Source organism: Bombina bombina, chromosome 10 (assembly GCF_027579735.1).
Source record: "Bombina bombina isolate aBomBom1 chromosome 10, aBomBom1.pri, whole genome shotgun sequence".
In the NCBI taxonomy this organism is placed as follows: Eukaryota; Metazoa; Chordata; class Amphibia; order Anura; family Bombinatoridae; genus Bombina; species Bombina bombina.
This window is the reverse complement of record NC_069508.1, coordinates 27,761,239-27,784,752: the sequence shown is the minus strand read 5'-3', so window position 1 is coordinate 27,784,752 and position 23,514 is coordinate 27,761,239. Positions and strand designations below refer to the sequence as shown.

Here is a 23,514-nt window from a genome sequence, read left to right as displayed (position 1 = left end):
AATATATACAGGTGTGTATGTATATATATATATATATATATCTGATGATTTGTATGTAAAATATATATCTATACTTATCTATATGAATATATACAGGTGTGTATGTATATATATATCTGATGATTTGTATGTAAACTATATATCTATACTTATCTATATGAATATATACAGGTGTGCATGTATATATATATATCTGATGATTTGTATGTAAAATATATATCTATACTTATCTATATGAATATATACAGGTGTGTATGTATATATATATCTATCTGATGATTTGTATGTAAATATATATCTATACTTATCTATATGAATATATACAGGTGTGTATGTATATATATATATCTGATGATTTGTATGTAAAATATATATCTATACTTATCTATATGAATATATACAGGTGTGTATGTATATATATATATATATATATATATTGATTTGTATGTAAAATATATATCTATACTTATCTATATGAATATATACAGGTGTGTATGTATATATATATATATATATATATATATATATATATATATATATATATATATCTGATGATTTGTATGTAAAATATATATCTATACTTATCTATATGAATATATACAGGTGTGTATGTATATATATCTGATGATTTGTATGTAAAATATATATCTATACTTATCTATATGAATATATACAGGTGTGTATGTATATATATGTATATATCTGAAGATTTGTATGTAAAATATATATCTATACTTATCTATATGAATATATACAGGTGTGTATGTATATATATATCTGATGATTTGTATGTAAACTATATATCTATACTTATCTATATGAATATATACAGGTGTGTATGTATATATATATATCTGATGATTTGTATGTAAAATATATATCTATACTTATCTATATGAATACATACAGGTGTGTATGTATATATATATATATATATATATATATATATATATATATGATGATTTGTATGTAAAATATATATCTATACTTATCTATATGAATATATACAGGTGTGTATGTATATATATATCTATCTGATGATTTGTATGTAAATATATATCTATACTTATCTATATGAATATATACAGGTGTGTATGTATATATATATCTGATGATTTGTATGTAAAATATATATCTATACTTATCTATATGAATATATACAGGTGTGTATGTATATATATATATATATATGATGATTTGTATGTAAAATATATATCTATACGTATCTATATGAATATATACAGGTGTGTATGTATAGATATATATATATATATATATATATATATATATATATATATCTGATGATTTGTATGTAAAATATATATCTATACTTATCTATATGAATATATACAGGTGTGTATGTATATATATATATATATATATATCTGATGATTTGTATGTAAAATATATATCTATACTTATCTATATGAATATATTTAGGTGTGTATGTATATATATATATATCTGATGATTTGTATGTAAAATATATATCTATACTTATCTATATGAATATATACAGGTGTGTATGTATATATATATATATATATATATCTGATGATTTGTATGTAAAATATATATCTATACTTATCTATATGAATATATACAGGTGTGTATGTATATATATATATATATATATATCTGATGATTTGTATGTAAAATATATATCTATACTTATCTATAGGAATATATACAGGTGTATATGTATATATATATATATATATATATATATATATATATATATATATATATATATATATATATATATCTGATGATTTGTATGTAAAATATATATATATACTTATCTATAGGAATGTATACAGGTGTGTATGTATATATATATATATATATATATATATATGTATATATCTGATGATTTGTATGTAAAATATATATCTATACTTATCTATATGAATATATACAGGTGTGTATGTATATATATATATGATGATTTGTATGTAAAATATATATATCTATACTTATCTATATGAAAATATACAGGTGTGTATGTGTATATATATATATATATATATGATGATTTGTATGTAAAATATATATCTATACTTATCTATATGAATATATACAGGTGTGTATGTATATATATATATCTGATGATTTGTATGTAAAATATATATCTATACTTATCTATATGAATATATACAGGTGTGTATGTATATATATATATATCTGATAATTTGTATGTAAAATATATATCTATACTTATCTATATGAATATATACAGGTGTGTATGTATATATATATCTGATGATTTGTATGTAAAATATATTTCTATACTTATCTATATGAATATATACAGGTGTGTATGTATATATATATATATATATATATATATATATATATATATATATATATATCTGATGATTTGTATGTAAAATATATATCTATACTTATCTATATGAATATATACAGGTGTGTATGTATATATATATATATATATATATATATATATATATATATATAATGATTTGTATGTAAAATATATATCTATACTTATCTATATGAATATATACAGGTGTGTATGTATATATATATATATCTGATGATTTGTATGTAAAATATATATCTATACTTATCTATATGAATATATACAGGTGTGTATGTATATATATATCTGATGATTTGTATGTAAAATATATATCTATACTTATCTATATGAATATATACAGGTGTGTATGTATATATATATATCTGATGATTTGTATGTAAAATATATATCTATTCTTATCTATATGAATATATACAGGTGTGTATGTATATATATATATATATCTGATGATTTGTTTGTAAAATATATATCTATACTTATCTATATGAATATATATAGGTGTGTATGTATATATATATATGATGATTTGCATGTAAAATATATATCTATACTTATCTATATGAATATATACAGGTGTGTATGTATATATATATATCTGATGATTTGTATGTAAAATATATATCTATACTTATCTATATGAATATATACAGGTGTGTATGTATATATATATCTGATGATTTGTATGTAAAATATATATCTATACTTATCTATATGAATATATACAGGTGTGTATGTATATATATATCTGATGATTTGTATGTAAAATATATATCTATACTTATCTATATGAATATATACAGGTGTGTATGTATATATATATATCTGATGATTTGTATGTAAAATATATATCTATACTTATCTATATGAATATATACAGGTGTGTATGTATATATATATTTGATGATTTGTATGTAAAATATATGTCTATACTTATCTTTATGAACATATACAGGTGTATATATATAATTATAAATTTAAAAATACAAAGAACATTTTCTATTATGTGAAGAACCTTTGAATGAAAAATATTTACAGTAAAAAAAACAACATGTTTTCAACTTTTAAGGTATTTTATTGAAAAGGGCTTCAAAGTGTGTGTGTATGTGTATATATTTATTGATATGTGTATATATGTATAGACATATATACAAACAAATAAATGCATAAATACACATATATACATAAATATATACACCCATACACATATTTAGACATATATGTATACAATATAGCCCTTTCCATTCAAATACCTGGTCATATATCATATACCTTTGAAACCTTATAAAAATATTTATATGATATTTATAAAAAAAAATTTTATCAGAAACTGTATATATGGGTGTAACACTTTATTTTAATGCATTTATGTTGTATTTGGTGCACATTTTTTTATACCCCTACCCTTTATGGGAGGTCTTTAGTTGTGCTAATCTGACGAGCATGAATTACGTTTACGCTTTAGAGGACGCATTTACTGCTTGTAATATAGGCGCATGGTTGTGATATTGCTTATTGTGACTCATGCTAACAATAGTGCACCACTTGTAATCTGGCCCATAGAGTGTTAATTTTCAAAGTAGTGTATTTATAATGTAAATTTAGTGTGCAAAGAATCAATCAATTGATTAATCAACCAATCAACAAAATAATCTTCGGAATACCTTGTTGCTTCTATAGCACCATTTCCAGCAAAGTAATAAGGTACTTCATTATTATATTCATCAAATACCCCCCAACGAAGGTGAGCCCATTCATGGACAAACACTTTTCCTGCAAAAACAAGAATATAGTTTAAGTTATTGGAATTTTAGAAAGTATTTATGTCATATAGAATTGTGTTTCCTCATCTACACAGGTCCTTTAAATAAAAATAATCATTTGTATATTGTAAAACCTAACTTTACAGTCTGTGGCACATATACTGATGGGGATACAGACACAATAAACAAAGGGTACTCCCGGGCTTGACTTCTATTTACAAAGGAAGGGGTGTTGAATCCTGTATTTATCAAGTTGTTCTTGGCATTTGAAAAGAGAAAAATGCTTACCTTTAAAACCCATACAATACATACATTATTTATTGTTAGATTAAGAAACATTCATTCAGTCACACATTTAAACACATAAACCACAGCTATTCCTGAATTTAAAATTTGCATTGGGAAAAAAATCAAGTGTAGGTGAATAAAAATGACTTGTTATGAAATCGAGCAAACCGTTTGCTAATTATAGCTAAACTAAGCTCCTACAATCCGGGAGCTGCAATTAATATTAGAATTATTTAAACAAAGTGGTGCTTTAAAAGGATTCTAATCAAAGATAAACATTCTTAATAATTTCCCCTACAGATTATATTTTAAAGTAGTATTAGCATCAAAAGAAGTAGCTAAAGTAAGCAGTTAAAAAAGAGAGAGACACCACTCTCAGCTTGAACCACTGACTCACACTCACAAAATAACGCTTCCTCAGAGGAGCTGTAGGCTGATGCTGTTTCAAAATATATATGCATATACAAATCCCTCCCTCTGACATCTATTGGCTCTTTCAGGTGTCAATATAATATAGTAGCCAGTTACAGAAGATTACCCTTGTGAAATTCTTTTATCTGGCCGCAGACAATCATAATATTGTGTTACTTCCTATTATGATCTGATAGGCTGATGACTGTTTCCTTGATTTTTAATAAAGCTGTGTATGTTCTTCCATTCCATAAACACATGATCTGGTTTATATCACTGTGGCATACTTTGACAAACTTAAACGTTGCTTAGAATATAATAAAAACAGAGTTGGGGGATGTCAATAGCTAAAAACTAAAGCCTTCTTGGCAGGATAGATGCACAATAACAACTACACAAAGTTGTGAATAAGAGAACAACGGAAATAGTTCTGAATCCTGGGTTTATCAAATTGTTATTGCTTTTTGAAAAGAGAAAAATGGCAGCCAATTATAGAAGATTACCCTTGTGGAATTCCATCATCTGGTCAGTCACAGCCAATCATAACATTGTGTTACTTCCTATTATGATCTGATAGGCTGATGACTGTTTACATATTATTGTTCCTCCCCGTGAGTGTTATGTTCGATTAATCATATTATTTTTTTGCGGTATTACTAATACAAAGTTATAACAGCTGAATCAATTAATAAGCATGAGGATATAGTAGCTTGAAAGAAAAAAATATTCTACGTTACGAAAATAGAAACTTCATGTTATAAAAAAGGCAGTGGTAACAAACTTGTTTATATTATGGCTCAGCAAGTGAGGTAGTCCATAGAGTAACATTGTATGACCAATCCTGTTTGTTTTTTTTAAAGGGATAGTCATGTACATTGCACTTAGATCATATTTTATTAAAGCCTGTTGTATTATTTACTTAGGTGAGAAAAGGGGATTTGGTACCTTTAGTAATAACTAATTACCAACAAATAATGAACCCCCTTAAAGTGAAATAAAAATAATAATACATTATAATACAAGTGAATTTAAAGTGATGCTGTTTGACAACATAGTGAAGGTGAATAATTTTGATTATAGAAAAGTACTGTATAGTATTTATAAATATGAAAATTTAGTTATAAAAAAATAAAAGTGAAAGTGTCTTAATAATGGACAAATGATGTGCAATATTGTTTTGTGCTGTGTTCCTCACTAAGAGCCCGACAAACTAAAAAAATGCAAGGGTTCAGACGTAGTTTATCTTGCCAACTCTCGCAGGGGCTGCCCTGTTGGAATTATTGTAAAAAAAAGGGGCAGTTCCTGCGAATGACAAGATGGCTCCTATTTAAAGTAAGAGCTTGCTGGAAATGGATACTAGTACTTAAAGGAACATAAAACTCCAAATATTTACTTCATGATAGAGATAGAGAATACAACTTTAAACAACATTTCAATGTAATTCTATTATCTAATTTGCTTCATTCTTTAGATATCCTTTGTTGAAGAAATAGCAATGCACATGGGTGAGCCAATCACACGAGGCATCTATGTGCAGCCACTAATCATCAGCTACTGAGCCCTTTTAACAAAGGATATCAAGATAATGAAGCAATTTAGATAATAGAACTAAATTGAAAAGTTGTTTAAAATAACATGACTCAAATATGTCCTTCATTCCCCACATCCAATTGCTCTCTTCATCCTGCCGCAACCACCTACACAATATCTCCAAAATTGGCTCATTTCTGAGTGCTGAAACTACTAAACAGCTAATCCACTCCCTGGTAATTTCCCGACTTGACTACTGTAACAATCTACTAACTGGCCTCCCTCTCTCCCGCCTCTCTCCCCTTCAATTCATCCTAAATGCCAGGGTAATCCACCTTTCTCAACCTCTCTGTGAGTCCCTTCACTGGCTCCCCATTCACAGCAGAGTTTAATTCAAAATTCCCACCCTGACCTACAAAGCCCTCACAAATACTGCCCCCTACCTGTCCTCACTCATCAACAAATATACTCCAGCCTGCCCCCTAAGATCCAACTCCTTCAGAAGCAGGAACTAATATATAGGGCACATCTCTTAGGCTTTTATCTGTGACAGTCACAGGTTTAGGAACACGGCCAGCCAAAACATCAGCAAACATCAGCCTTCTTTACAAAAAGCTTAGGACAGGATTTAGCTCCACACTAGTCACACTTCCATGCTTCCAGTCAATCAGCAGATGTGTGAATTACACCACCACAATTTCTGCAAACCAGGGAGGTTGGAGGGTAAGGGGGTATCCTACACTGCAGAAAACATAAAATATATTTTTTATTAAAAAAAAAAGCCTTACATTTTTACATTGGCAGACTGTCTTCCAGGACTTAAGATGGGGTTGACCAGTTGTGGGTGAGGGAGGGAAAAGAGCTGTTTTGGAGGGATAAGTGTAGCGGGTCTCGGTACCCTCAGACTGAGTATACCCGCTAAAGTCAGCTTCCTCCAGCAAAGCGCTGACCAATGAATCTCTGCGGGATACCGGCCGCTATTAGAATAACGGCTGCTGAAAATTGTTACAGCTACCCCCAAGAACATATTACACAGAAACACAGCTTTTATACATTTCCAAAAAGGGGGGTAGTCACCACATAAACAATAGAAACAAATATTATACAATGGGGCAAACATCAGACAATGGCTAGTTACACTCACACAATAACAGAAAGACACTTCACACTTAGGGGTCGATTTATTAAGCAGCGGATGCTGCATTGATCTTCCATCGTTTCTGGTCCGCAAAAAATGGAAGTTAAGAAGCAGTGGTTGGAAGACCGCTGCTCCTTAACTTCTCTGCCACCTTTAAGGTGGCAAACTGAAATCATACTGATCCATTTGGGATGATTGACGGCCTCTGCTAGCGGCCGATTGGTCGCGAGTGTGCAGGGGGCGGCATTGCACAAGCATTTCACCAGAGCGGGGTATGATATATATACTACTATATATACAGGCATCTGCTACACATTGTCAGAAACATAGACACATAGGGGCTGATTTATCACAGAATGTAGCTGTTTCCGCGCAAGCCTTCAGACCACTGCTCCTTAACTCGTCCGCCACCTCATACGATCGGATTGATTGACACCCCCTGCTAGCGGCCGATTGGCTGCGAATCTGCAGGGGTGGCATTGCACAAGCAGGGTGGCATTGCACAATGCAGTCAGCATTTATCGATGTCTGGTGGACATAATCCGCTACAGTGGATCATGTCTGCCTGACACTTGATAAATCGGCCCCATAGAAACAAAGAATTTGATGGTAGATAAGATTCAAAGGCAAAAGTCTACCCATATTACATGTTATTTAGCTTTATGTGTGTACCAGGCATTTTTTAATTATTTTAAAATCCTTGTGTTTACCACCTCTTTTGGAAGTTTATTCCACAAATCCACCCCCCTTTCTGAAGGGAATTAGGCATTATAAATAGTATCTTTATAGATCTGTATGCATAAGGGCATGTTTTTATTATTTTTGATATTGAGATACAATAGTTGTTCTTATCTGTATCATTGAAATAGTGGACAGGAGCTTTATATATGTTCCTCAAAACATTGTGTATATACATAGTAAAAGTAGACAATTTAAATGCAAACATTTTTTGTTGCTATTGCAAGTGTAAGTATAAGCCTCTTTCTGCAGTGTAAACGGCTTTACATGACAGGTGTGTAATCAATTAGTGTTGATTAATGAGTGGTTGCTTTAAAAAGGTGTGTGCACAGGAGCACAGGTAAGCAGTGATCAAGTGTGCTAAAGCACGAAACGTGTCTGCAGTGTGCTCCTGTTTACTCACCTGTCATGGATTTTAATGGATGTACTGACCTTACATGTTTTTAACTATTCTTCAATAAACTAGACATTTTATTTTATCCTTTGCTGTACTTTCTTTTGGACTAACATTTTGTGTATTATACATGCCTTGCAGACACGTTTTGTAGCAGCACAGGTATTGGATCTATAGGGACGTTGTTCCCGCCCACTCTCGATTGTGCTATTTTTGTATATATACCCCTTTCTGAAAAAACACTGCTTCTTCAGATTTCTGCTACCCTCTAACTTAAGATTTTGACCCCTTGGGTTTTTTTTGTTGTTGAGGAAAATGCTATCAGCTTTCACTTTATTAAAGGGACAGTCTACACCAGAATTTGTTATTGTTTAAAAAGATAGATAATCCCATAAGAGATAAACTTCCTATTACGTCTTATGTACCCTAGAATGATAAAACCAATAAACACACTCCAACAGGTTTTGGGCTAAAGACCAATAACGGTCATGTTTATTACAAAAACAAACCTCTTAAATTAGGCTATGTAAATATGCCAACTTAGGCAACTTAATAATAATAATAACAAAGAACTGTATAAAGTTCTTGACAAACTGGTGGCGGCAATGAACTAGCTAGCTTAACCCCTACGGACAGACGGCCAGGGTCCTACACAGTGTTTTCAGCGTGGCACGGATTGCGCACGCCCAATTGACAGGGAGAGAAAGCTGTAAGCTGGTAGAGCTATTTGGCCTACAATTCATAGGAGGGAGTAACCCCTAGGTCAGCACCTAGTGGGCTTCGCCTCCCCCATCCTAGGGCATCACTCTTTTCTCTCCCTGCCCACTCTCTGGGCCCTGACCGACTGCCAGCTAGGGCATAAACAACCAGCCTAGTAAGGCAACCTCCTCAAACGAGTTGTAAAACACGCCTGAAACAGGTGGAAGGCTATAATTTAAACCTGGGCTTAGAAGGCTAGCTCACGTAAGCCTACCCATGCCAGGGTTAACCCTAACCATTACCACTACGAGCCGCCACCTCTTCTTCCAGGGATGGGCGGGCAGGAAAAGCTCCCTTGAAGTCTGGAACCAGGAACAAAGAGGGCCGGATCCACTGCAGCCAAGACCTATAAAGGTAAGCAGAAACACCCACCCCCACACTTGCAACAATGTAACGGACCTAGTTCCCTCCAGACTTCAACTCAGTTATCCCTTAATTTTGTTACAGCCCCACTAGAGGGCCCTCCACTTCCATAAGAGATAAACTTCCTATTACGTCTTATGCACCCTAGAATGATAAAACCAATAAACACACAACAACAGGTTTTGGGCTAAAGACCGGTCACGGTCATGTTTATTACAAAAATAAACCTCTTAAACTAGGCTATGTAAATATGCCAACTTAAGCAACTTAATAATAATAATAACAGAGAACTGTATAAAGCTGCAATGAACTAGCTAGCTTAACTCCTAATGACAGATGGCCAGGATCCTACATGGTGTTTGCAGCGTGGCACAGATTGTGTGCGCCCAATTGACAGGGAGAGAAAGCTGTAAGCTGGTAGAGCTATTGGCCTACGATTCGTAGGGGGGAGTAACCCCTAGGTCGGCACCTAGTGGGTGTCGCCTCCCCCATCCTAGGGCATCACTCTTCTCTCTCCCTGCCTGCTTTCTGGGCCCTGACCGACCGCCACAAGAGTCAGCCGCCTCTTGCCGCCACAACCGACCAGCTCACATAACACAATAACCTTTTTTTTTTCTTTTTTTTTTAAACTACAGAGAGAAGAGCCTTACGAATATCCCAAGGAAAATGTCTAAACCCACATCAGTGAGATGGATGCCATCAGGGCGATAGAGAGTCTTATTGTCAGCCATTAACGTATCATGCCTTATGGCAAAACTGCCTAACGCCATGATCCTTCTCCCCATTTCCCTGTTCAGCTTCTTCCTCACATTGTAGGCAGCCCTTTGTGTAACAATGTACCTCCAACGCAGTCGTGCCACTACGTAGGACCACCCAATCTTGACATCCTTAAGCCAAGCACATACCCAGCGAATGTCGGAAGACATTCTCCTAATTAGGTCCAAAGCTGAAACGGACCACATGTCATTTCCCCCAGATGCTTTACAATAATGTGAGGTTGCCCCCACCTCCTAAGAGCATCCTGACCCAGCCACCAAATGCTAGCTCTGGATGAGGCAAATCCCAACTGCTGCCCGTCCAGCAGGTGCAGAGCCCTGATGGACGCCCAGTGCACGAATGAGTGCCCCACTATCCATACTCGCATCGGGGAAGAATTCTTGCCTGAAATAACATGACACAAGGCTGAGCCAACAACGCCAACCCTTGGAAGCAGCGAATTTCAACAACCCTTTACTACCCCAATCACCTTAGCCCTGCGACCCTCCTTTTGAGCATAGCCCTAGTAAAGCGTGTCCCCCAATGGACGTATATATACCTTAAATCTACCTGATTTCCACCGCCCCAGCCTCTTGATATTCGCCTCCGAAGACCCACTGCTAGCTGCACTCATGCTGCACTCATGGCTGCCCCAATCCTGAATGAATTGGACGCGATTCTCAGTGGGTCAAGGCCCATTGCAGATGCGGCCCTAGCTAGCACCTTCTTAAATTGAAATATCGACAAGGACGAACCGTCCTCATGTACAAATAACTGCGGAGAGTCCTGCAGTCTCAAATGCCCATATTCCTCAAAACTCCGAACCAGGCAACATTCCGGGAATTCATGCCTGTGCAGTGGGAGCCAAGCCCCCTTCCCCTCTGGATCTGTTTTAGACCTGGGGACAAGCAGTAACAAGCTACCGTCAGCAGGCTGCAATGCTCCCATTTGATGCCACCGACTGCTTCTATCCTGGATAAAGCCACCAATTCCCCTACTCTCAAGACCCCCACCAGAGCAAACGAGAAGGCCGCCCTAAAGAGCATTGCCTCGTACCTTAAGGAGCACACAGACTGCAGTGTCCCCACCAGCTCACGCAATCTAAATTGCGTGATTGGCTCCCTACGGTCCTTGTTGCAAGGGGGCAGCCACCCCCATCCCTTCAAGACCTGTCTCACCAAGAACGAGCCATCCCAATCCCAAATGTTTTGTTAAAAAACGAGATAGCAGACAACATGCCCTGAGCCGTTAACCTAGACACCCCCTGCCTACGCAAGCATGGTAACCAATCAAGTACCTGTAACTGTGTAGCTGAGTGGACCTGGAACCCCTGTCGGCCGGCAAAGCAGACCCAAGCCTTCCAGTGGTTTTCATAGGTACTCCATGTCCATGGGCACCAAAGAAGCCCTCACTAGGGGGATGATACTTTCCCAACCCCCGCCATCTGCCAAAGAAAAGGGGGCAAGTTAGGCTAGTTGTCTCAGCCCTTGGCGCCACCCGTCTAAACCGGTCCCATTGAAACCTAGATAGCGCGTCCGCCACTACATTTTTTACCCCAGGCACATGCCGGGCGTAAAGCTGATGTTCAGCTGTAAGCAGCGCAACACTAGGTGCCTCCAATATGTGACCACGCTCGGGGACAAGGCCGACAAACGGTTTATGGCATAAACCATGCTCATGTGTTCCGACCAGGAAATTACAGACCGATTAGCCAATTTCTGTCCCCACAACTCGATTGCCACTATGATTGGAAACAGTTCCAACAGGATCAGGTTCTTGGTCAGACCCGACCCAACCCAATCCTCCGGCCAAGGAGCTGTGCTCCATTCGCCGTTTAAGTAAGCACCATACCTGAAGCCCCCCGCCGCATCAGTAAAGAGGTACAGCATTTGGTTTGAAATAGGTTCGTTCCGACCAAAGGCAAACACCATTAAAGTTCCTCAGAAATTCGTCCCAAACCTTGAGATCGTCCCTCATCTCAGTAGACACCCTGATCCTAGCTCTATGCCCTCTAGGACCCTGCAGCTGACTCTCCAGCCTCCTATTAAAGATTCTCCCCATCGGAATTGCCTGCCCCACAAAGTTCAGCAACCCCAGAAGGGACTGAAGTTCCTTGATGGCAACAGATTCAGTGCTAGCTACGGACAAAACCACCTGCAACAGGTGGTCAACCTTGTCCCGTGGAAGCCTGCACTCCCCTGCCCGCGTGTCTATTTCAATCCCTAAGAAAGTTAGACAAGTACAGGGGCCCTGCGTTTTGTCATTTGCCAAAGGCACCCCAAATCTCCCCATCATATCTTGCATAATCCCCATCAAGCACGCGCATTCATCAGAATCAGCCTCTCCCACCAGCAGAAAGTCATCCAGGTAATGGGCCACGGCCCCACCCCCAGACGCCTTTTGCACTACCTAGTGTATAAAGGAGCTGAAACTTTCAAAAAGCACGCACGATAGTGAGCATCCCATGGGAAGACATTTGTCCACATAGAATGCCCCATCTGCCTTCATGCCCATAAGCCTGAATGTGGACTTGTGCAGGGGGAGTAGCCAAAATGCAGATTCTATGTCCAGTTTCGCCATCAGCTCCCCCTTCCCTTTGTCCCTGACGATCACCAACGCGTCAGCAAAGGTTACAGTGAACCGTGGAACCCACCACATGCCCACCCACGGGAATTCTAAACCCCTCCACCAACCCCACCCTGAGCAGCTGAGCCATGTAAGGGTCAGGGTAGTTTGCCAGCCATGGCTCCATGGCTGCTGAATTAAGGGGCGTTGGAGCTCTTGCCACCTAGGCCCCCTTTTGAGACTGGCTTTTCCGCACCAGACTCCCTCCTCCAACTACATTCCACCCCGGGGTGTGGGCCACTACAGAATTTGCAGATGTGATGAAAGGAGCAACCTGCCCCCCTGTCACATTGCTTGTCCTGGAATTTCCAGCACTCCCTACCCCACTTTTTTGTCCGCGGGGTAGGACGGCGCATTCCCTGGCGCAACGCTGGTGTGCCGCTTGCTGCACCCTCTAGCCCCAATTTGGACCACAGGTGTAGATCCTGCATCCCAAAATGTAAGAGAGGGTTCCATCCGAGTGGATATCACATATGGTATCCTCATACTTGAAAAGGTTATGACCTTGCGACTACCACTTGTCAACATAACAAGTTGCTAGCACATGAAAGCAGCACTGCCACTCTTCGTAAATCTCAGGCCTCTGCCCTTTCTTAGGACCTGTACCGTCCGCTGCATTTTCCCTAGCTCTACACTCCTCTGGTGAGAGTTCAAAGATGTTCACATAGCGCCCATCTTGAATTTTCTTCACCACTTTCGCCTTTAGGTGCCCGTACAAGGAGGGCACTAAGCACGGGTAGGTGTCCCTGTGAGAGGCTACTTTCCTTGACACCACCACGGCCCCTGTGCCCGAGCTAGTCATGTTAGAGTCCCACGTAAAGGAAACCACCTCTGTACCCACCGCGGAAGGAACCTTCCTCTTAACCTGAGCCTCTACCAGCTTCTTAATAAACTTGAACATCTCTTTCTGACCCTTCCCTACTAAACCCAAATCACCCTCACTCTCAGAGCCTGACTCACTAGTAGATGTGCCCTGCTCAACGTGTGTTGCAGTGTGCAGTAGGTACTCACCTCTGGGGGCCAAAGGCAGAGCTGCTCCTTCTGGCGACGGCTGGGAAGTTGAAACCGCCAAGGTGGGCGGTGCAGACCCCGCTGCTGCGGTATCCAGTCCAGATGTTGATGCCATAGCGCTTGCTGTATGCTCCACTGTGGCGTCCTGCAAAAATAAAACAGAATGGGGAGAACTCTGCACAGCCGACCGGACCCCCGAGGGGACCCCTGCCAGTCTCCCCTGCTCTACCACCCCCATCAGCCACTGCCATGCGGATCACATCCTCATTCACACCATGACCCTGCAACGCGCCCACAGCAGGCCCTTGTGCCCCAGCATGCCCTGCATCAACCAACCTAGCTCCAAGAATGCCAGTCCCTCCAGATGCTTCTCCAACAGACAAGCCCTGCGCATTTATCCCCATGCGACTTCCCATTCCTGGATTGACCCCCTGCATCACCACTTCCCTTCCATGAGCCCTTCTACCACCTGGAGTCTTGTGCGTGGCCTTTCTACCCTGACCCCTACCCCTCCTCCCCCCTCCCATCAGGAGCCCGATCGCCTGCACAGAGCCCCCTAGGGCCTAGCAGGGGGAGTAGGGGCTATCACATCCTCTATGTCTGATGCTCCGCTTCCTCTTGCAGATCCCCTCATTCCTGGCACCTCCTGTACGACCTCACGATACTGCTTAGGTGGTACAGACTTCCTCCTAGAACACTGGATCCCTGATCACGAACACCCAGAAAGCTCCCTTGAAGTCTGGAACCAGGAACAAAGAGGGCCGGATCCACTGCAGCCAAGACCTATAAAGGTAAGCAGAAACACCCGCCCCCACACTTGCAACAATGTAAAAGACCTAGTTCCCTCCAGACTTCAACTCAGTTATCCCTTCATTTTGCTACAGCCCCACTAGAGGGCCCTCCACTTCTATTATTACCCATTCCCTAGTTTTGCACAACCAACATAGTTATATAAATACACTTTTTTGGATTTACAAATGTTTTATACTCATTCTTCATTTGAGCACCCTGCAACAACATTTGGGTGGTTCCCTTGAAAAGTTACAAGAATGTGTTTGGTTTTAAAGAAAATATATATGCTTTTACTTAGTATTCAAGTGTAGAAAACATGACACCTCCATTCATGTGACTTACAGGTTGTGCATGTGTATACACACAAATTGTAGGAAAATAATCATGTAAACAGGTGCCATATTGAATCTTTTTTAATCTAGCTAACAGATAGGTAGCACTACGGGCTATACCAGTCATTGTATGTACAGGAATATCAGTTTGTAGATATGTGTTTCAACATTTCTAAAGTTACTATCCACAATCAAAATGTTGGTAAAAATATTCCTGACTTTTGTACTTTTAGAAGGTTGATAAACCTTTAAAGAACAGGGGGATTTTGTTTTTAATCAATAGTATTTACAATGTTTTGTGGTTAGGACCAGAGTTATTCTTGGGCTATACGAAATATTGGTACCGTTTTATCTGTGCAGAAGATGATACTACCATTGTGCACAAAATTAAATGTATATATAAATGATGGGAAGAAGCACACAACTTAAAAATTATCGAGAGTTCCTTCATATTGGTGGATTTGCTTTGGGTATCTAAGGTAGAATCACCTTTTTTATTATGAAGAGACACAACTTTTGTGTAACAAATAAATTAAAATTTGTCATGTTTTGTAAAAATTATAAAATTCTATACACAGTAAATATTATAGAACAACAGATTATGCTACCCACCATTGGTGCCAACATTTGTATCTGGTTATTTTGGACCTTAAATACTAGTGACTGTTGGGTAGATTGCGAGTTGTGTGTTACGTTTTTAACGCTGAAAAAATTGCAATTTCAACGTAAAAACAGTAACACAGCCATTACGAGTCGTGTCGGTATAGCTATACCGCAAGCATTTTAGCCTGTAAAGCAACGTCAATCCCGCACTCAAAAAAATTACATTTTTGGGTGGGATTGCCATAGTGCCGGTATTACAGGTTGTGTGGTGAGGCTAAGATTACAGCCTATACCAACACGATCCATACCGCCATCTGAGATCAGTAGTTATGGATTCTGTGTAACAAAAATGTTTCACAAAACTCATAACTAAAGTGTTACAAAGTACACTAACACCCATAAACTACCTATTAATCCCTAAACCGCCATCCTCCAGAATTGCAAACACTATATTAAACCTACTGACACCTAATCTGCCGCACACCCACATCCTCACCACCATAATAAAGTTATTAACCCCTATTCCGCCGCTCCCCACCACTAACTAAACCTATTAACCCCTAAACCGCCAGCCCCCCACATCGCTACTACTAAATAAACCTATTAACCCCTAAATCGCCAGTCCCCCCACATCACCACTAATAAATTAAACTATTAACCCCTAAACCTATCACCCCCCTAACTTTATATTAAAATTACAATATCCCTATCTTAAAATAAATAAAAACGTACCAGTGAAATTAAAAAAACCTAGGTTTAAACTAACAATTAACCTAACGTAACTATTATACTAAACTATTATACTAAAATAACTACCAATTAAAAAACTAAATTACACATTAAAAAACCTAACACTACTAAAAAAATGTAATTCTAAAAATAAAAAAAAAAAAAATACAAAATTACGAAAAATAACAAACGAAATTATCAAAAATAAAAACAATTACACCTAATCTAATAGCCCTATAAAAATAAAAAAGCGCCCCCAAAATAAAAACACCCTCTAGCCTACAATAAACTACCAATAACCCTTAAAAGGACCTTTTGTAGGGCATTGCTCTAAAGAAAGACCCCCCCAACAGTAAAACCCACCACACAACCAACCCCCCAAAATAAAAAACCTAACCCTACCTAACTCTAACAAAAACCTAAGCTATCCATTGCCCTGAAAAGGGCATTTCTATGGGCATTGCCCTTAAAAGGGTATTCAGCTCTTTTTTATTGCCCTGAAAAGGGCATTCAGCTCTTTTACCTAAAGCCCAAAATCCTAATAAAAAAAAAAAAAACGTCCAAAAAAAAACAAAAAAAAAAAAAATAACACTAACCCCCGAAGATCCACTCACAGTTTCTGAAGTCCGGACATCTATCCTCATCCAGGTGGCGAGAAGTCTTCATCCAGGCAGCGAGAAGTCTTCATCCAGGCGGCAAGAAGTCTTCATCCAGGCAGCGTCTTCTATTTTCATCCCGGCGGCGCAGAGCGGATCCATCCTTGAAGACATCCAGCGCGGAGTGAGAGCTACTGAAATTTTATTGGCTATTCAAATCAAAATAGAATTTTAGTAGCTCTCATCCTATTGGCTGATTTGAATTTCAAGAATCAAATCAGTCAATAGGAATGCAAGGGACGCCATTTTGAAAAGGTTCCCTTGCATTGAAGAGTGCACGGCAGTGACCGTATGAAGCGGATGCTCCGCGCTGGATGTCTTCAAGGATGGATCCGCTCTGCGCCGCCGGGATGAAGATAGAAGACGCCGCTTAGATGAAGACTTCTCACTGCCTGGATGAAGACTTCCTGCCGCCTGGATGAAGACTTCTCGTCGCCTGGATGAAGACTTCTCGCCGCCTGGATGAGGATGGATGTCTGGATTTCAGAAGCTGTGAGTGGATCTTCGGGGGTTAGTGTTAGGTTTTTTTAAAAAAATTTGGGTGGATTTTTTTTTTTTAGATTAGGGTTTTGGGCTTTAGGTAAAAGTGCTGAATGCCATTTTCAGGGCAATGTAAAAGAGCTGAATGCCCTTTTAAGGGCAATGCCCATACAAATGCCCTTTTTAGGGCAATGGGTAGCTTAGGTTTTTGTAGAGTTAAGTTTTTTATTTTGGGGGGTTGGTTGGGTGGTGGGTTTTACTGTTAGGGGTCTTTGTAAAAGAGCTGATTTCTTTAGGGCAATGCCCTACAAAAGGACCTTTTAAGGGCTATTGGTAGTGTATTGTAGGCTAGGGGGTGTTTTTATTTTTGGGAGCTTTTTTTTTTTTTTTTTTAACATTTTAAAACAAAACTGCTTCTCCGTTGCATTTTCTTCAATTGGATTTGGAGGTAAACTAGCTGTTTTCACCTCAGTATCACTAGTCTTTGTCGCTGTAACAGATATGGCGTATGGGGCCTCGTGGGTGACCGCATGTGAAGATTTACAAAGGCTTTCCTCAATTTGGGTAAGATGATATAGTAGTAAATTCTCCAGCTCTTGAAGGATCTGCATCTCCGCGTTTGCTGTGTCTGGTGAGTAGAGGTTAGCAGTGTCAAAGCACTGTATACCCGGCGTCAAGGTACCGGGGGGGGGGGTGTTGAGTGACTCTCAGTAAAGAGTCTGCCTTAGGCCTCAATGCTCCGGATCGGTGAACAAAGGTAGGATTCCTTAGTGCAACATATCATAAGAATCAGCTTGAGTTACCAACTCCGAATATCCACAAAAGGCTAATAATTGATCATCTGTGTCACTGATAATAGACAGATTATCCGTGATCTACTCAGAGCTACCGATAATGCAACCTTTGATGGTGCTGCCCAGAGACACGACCAGCTTTTTTATTTTTATAGGGCTATTAGATTAGTTGTAATTGTTTTTTGATAATTTCATTTGTTATTTTTCGTAATTTAGTATTTTTTATTTTTTGTAATTTTAGACTTAAATATTTTTAGTGGTGTTAGTTTTTTAATTGGTAGTTAATTTAATTTTAGTATAATAGTTTAGTATAATAGTTATGTTAGGTTAATTGTTAGTTTAAACTTAGGTTTTTTTAATTTCACAGGTAAATTTTTATTTATTTTAATATAGGGATATTGTAATTTCAATATAAAGTTATGGGGGTGTTAGGTTTAGCGGTTAATAGTTTAATTTATTTTTTTGCGACGTGGGGGGCTGGCGGTTTAGGGTTTAATAGGTTTATTTAGTGGCGGTGATGTGGAAGGCTAAAGGCTTAGGGATTAATAAATTTATTATAGTTGTGGCGTTGTTGGGGAGCAGCGGAATAGGGGTTAATAACTTTTATTAGTGTCGGCGATGTCGGGGTGGTAGATTAGGGGTTAATAACTTTTATTAGTGTCGGCGATGTCGGGGGCGGCAGATTAGGGGTGTTTAGACTTGGGTTTATGCTAGGGTTTAAACTTAACTTTTTTTTCCCCATAGACATCAATTGGGTTGCGTTACCGAGCTTTTCATTCCGCGCCTCAGGTGTTTTTTTTTTAACACTCTCTCCCCATTGATGTCTAAATGGGGATAGCGTGCATGAGCACTTCAAAGCAGCCCTTGGATTTTGTGTGCGTTATGGAGCTTATCGCAACCATATCACATACACAAGGAGGCTTTTCAGAACTGGTAATGGTAGCGCTATGGAGGGTGAAATAATACAACTTTTGTTGCGTTCGTTTCACACCCTGTTTAGCACAAAACACGTAATCTAGCTGTCTGTTAATAAAAATACAATAGCAGGAGAAAAACAATGTAATGTTATTATTTACCTCGTGGGCCAAATGCTTTGCTTAGTCTGTCATCCACCATAAATGCTGGAGTCAAATGAATATATTTCCCTGGTTCCCCACAGCCTCCATATTGCAAAGTATAAGGTTCATCTCCATATTTCAGAAAAGGATTAGCGATAATAATATCTGCCTGGTGAAGAGAGAAGTACATAAATAATGTATATGACGGGCTGTGGTTAGTTCATTTAACCATTTACAGAGACTTTTTATTACACGTAGTAGGAGGTTTTGTTAGTAAAATATTAAGCTAGCTAGTGAACTTCATCTATTGGTGCTTACCTAGCTGGTCACATGATGCAGAACACTTCCCAATTCATTATTTACTGCAGTTTGATTACCCAGTACAGTCCGTGAGAGGCTGTACTGAACATTTTATAACATTTTAGCTGCCACAGATATGATTGTAGTAAAATACTGTACACAATATTTATTACATAGGTATCATAATGACAAATGCTTCATTTTAAATATTGTTTAAGGACAATGCTCTTCAATTATGTTTGATACAGTAATGGAACCACCATTTTATTTTTCTAGAAAAGAAAACAATGTGTAAGGTACAAACATTTAACACACTTGCTTGGGCAGTCTGCATTGTTAAAATAGCATATGTTCACATTTTTGAAGTGAAGATTTTATAACTGAGGCACTAAAATAAGAATTATACAAGAATTATACTCAGTACTCACTACAACACTGCCTTTTATACCAATGAACTGCCTATTGACGTCTGCTGAAGAAATGCACACTACCTCAAGCTAACCATATTCTCTCTCTTCTGCTTTCAGGTATGTGAATAGAGTCCCTGTCAATCTGCAAACTTTTCACTGCACGCTGGTGTTCTATCCTCTCCTGTAACTCTCCTTTGGTATGTGTATATGTATATTGAGCACATGATTTTAGGTTGTTCAAAATAAGTCCTGTATTTATTGTAATGTTATTGCCAATGTCTTAATTCTAATGTTTTGTTAATTGCTATGTGATGCTCAATCCTTATCTCTACTTGTCATTATCTTTAAATGTATAAGCTGTCTTATAAATTAAAATCTCAAAGTATTTACTGTCCATTTAACCAACTGTAAAAAAAATAAAAATAATTAAAACTTTTGATTCCTTTAACATAAAAATGTTTTTGCATAAAGAATTTAGTCATATTCCTTGAGATCTTACCTTGTCATACGTTTCTGTTCTTGGTTTTATGTAGTTAGAACGCTTTGTCCAAGTCATAGGAATTAGTATTTTTACATTTCGTATAAAGAGTCTTTCCTTTGTAGCTTTATATAGATAGCCTGTTGCTTCATTCACCATATCCTTCAATATAAAATAAGAGACATGGACAGATATTGGTCACAGATTGAAACTTAAAGCATAACATAAAATAAATACTTTTGATAACATTGCAAATTATAACATATATTAAGATTGGGTCTTTTAATAGAAAAAGCAAATACATATTTAGAATATGCAAGTGATGCAGCCTCTTAGGTGCATGGTGGGAAATACTAACGGGATAATATTTCTTCTGTGGCATAAAACCCAAATAATTTTTTCTTAGCAGGAGATTTAATTTATTTCTGGAAGTTAGAAACAACTCTCAAACTTTTGGGTCGATTCATTAAAGGTCAACGATCCGGCAGACATTTAGGTTAGCAACAGTCAGCTGAACTCAGCCAAATTTGACTGCTTTAACTCAGTTTAAGTCAACTGTTTTAAAAAATTGAGTAGACTTTACCAGAGTTGTAAACAGTCAACTTTAACCAAGTTTATTAAGGAATTAATACAGAAATAGAAGCGCTCTACCAGAAACAGACACCAACTCAGTGGCTAGTTCTACAGCAAGTTACCACCTAGAAACAGCCTCTTTAAGCCCAATTGTGCTCTTCATAGCCTTCAAATACCAGACAATGTCAGGCAATCACTTCAACCTTTTGTGGGCATCATCAGTGAGGTGCATCCACAGCAACGTTTCAGGCCTAGCTCAGTCCTTCCTCATGCATGAGGAAGGGTTGAGCTAGGCCCGAAACGTTGCTGTTGATTATTTGACCCATGATGGAATACAAATAAAGGTCTTTTTTACTTGAGGAGCTTGAGGACTTTGTTACTTTTATATGGCTATTTGAGACTTGGTAAGGCTCCTCCCTGCACTCCTATAACAACTGCTGTCCCCATTTATGACCCTAGTTTAAAGGGACAGTCTACACAAAAATTGTTAGTGTTTGAAAAGATAGGTAACGCCTTTACTACCCATTCCCCAGCTTTGCACTACTGACATTGTTATATTAATATAATTTATAACATTTAAACCTCTAAATTTATGCCTGTTTCAAAGCCACTATAGACAGCCTCTTATCACATGATTTTGTATTTGATTTTCACAACAGGAGACTGATAGTTCATGTGGGCCATATAGATAACATTGTGTTCACAACCGAGAAGTTATTTAAGAGTTAGCACAACACAGTACTAAATCCAAGTCAATAGATAATAAATAGTCATAGTCATGTGATCAGGGGGCTGTCAGAAGATGCTTAGATACAAGGTAATCACAGAGGTAAAAAGTATATTAATATGACTGTTGGTTATGCAAAACTGGGTAATGGGAAATAAAGGGATTATATATCTTTTAAAACAATAAAAATGATATTGTAGACTATGGGTTCTATTTAACAAGATCCTTATAGAGCTTGATGGCCCCTGTTTCTGGCGAGTCTTCAGACTCACCAGAAACAGCAGTTATGAAGCAGCGGTCAAAAAGACCGCTGCTCCATAACCTGTCCGCCTGTTCTGAGCACACAATACATCCTGATCGAGTACGATCGGGTTGATTGACACCCCCCTGCTGGCGGCCCATTGGCCGCGAGTCTGCAGGGGGCGGTGTTGCACCAGCAGCTCTTGTGAGCTGCTGGTGCAATGCTGAATACGGCGAGCGTATTGCTCGCCGTATTCAGCGAGGTCTGGCGGATCTGATCCGCAGTGTCGGATAAGGTCCGCCAGACCTTGATAAATATGCCCCTGTGCCGTTAATGTCACACAGGAATACCACAAAGCTAAAGCTCTGGATTTTAAGGCTTTAAAAACTAATTATAGCAAATCTCAGAATTAAAATAGAAATATATCATTCTGTATAAAAAAAATAAATTTAACTCTTGGAATAAATTTTTAGATTAGATCATCTACTGCATATCAGTGCTAAGAATTTGCCCTGTTCTGCACTACAGCTGGTGACAGATCACATACAGCTTATCAGTACAGAGAACTTGTCCTACAGTCTGTGTCCTGTTCTACACTACAGCTGGTGACAGATCACGTGCAGCTTATCAGTACAGAGAACTTGTCCTACAGTCTGTGCCCTGTTCTACACTACAGCTGGTGACAGATCACGTGCAGCTTATCAGTACAGAGAACTTGTCCTACAGTCTGTGTCCCTGTTCTACAACTACAGCTGGTGACAGATCACATGCAGCTTATCAGTACATGAGAACTTGTCCTACAGTCTGTGACCTGTTCTACACTACAGCTGGTGACAGATCACGTGCAGCTTATCAGTACAGGAGAACTTGTCCTACAGTCTGTGTCCTGTTCTACACTACAGCTGGTGACAGATCACATGCAGCTTATCAGTACAGAGAACTTGTCCTACAGTCTGTGTCCTGTTCTTACACTACAGCTGGTGACAGATCACGTGCAGCTTATCAGTGCAGAGAACTTGTCCTACAGTCTGTGTCCTGTTCTTCCACTACAGCTGGTGACAGATCACATGCAGCTTATCAGTACAGAGAACTTGTCCTACAGTCTGTGTCCTGTTCTGCACTACAGCTGGTGACAGATCACATGCAGCTTATCAGTACAGAGAACTTGTCCTACAGTCTGTGTCCTGTTCTACACTACAGCTGGTGACAGATCACATGCAGGTT

General features: G+C 38.1%; 1 pseudogene; it reads right to left on the bottom strand.

Annotated features, from left to right (window-relative positions):
• The window catches only part of LOC128640674 (calcium-activated chloride channel regulator 1-like), a 125,832-nt pseudogene that overhangs the window by 101,301 nt on the left and 1,017 nt on the right, over positions 1–23,514 (bottom strand).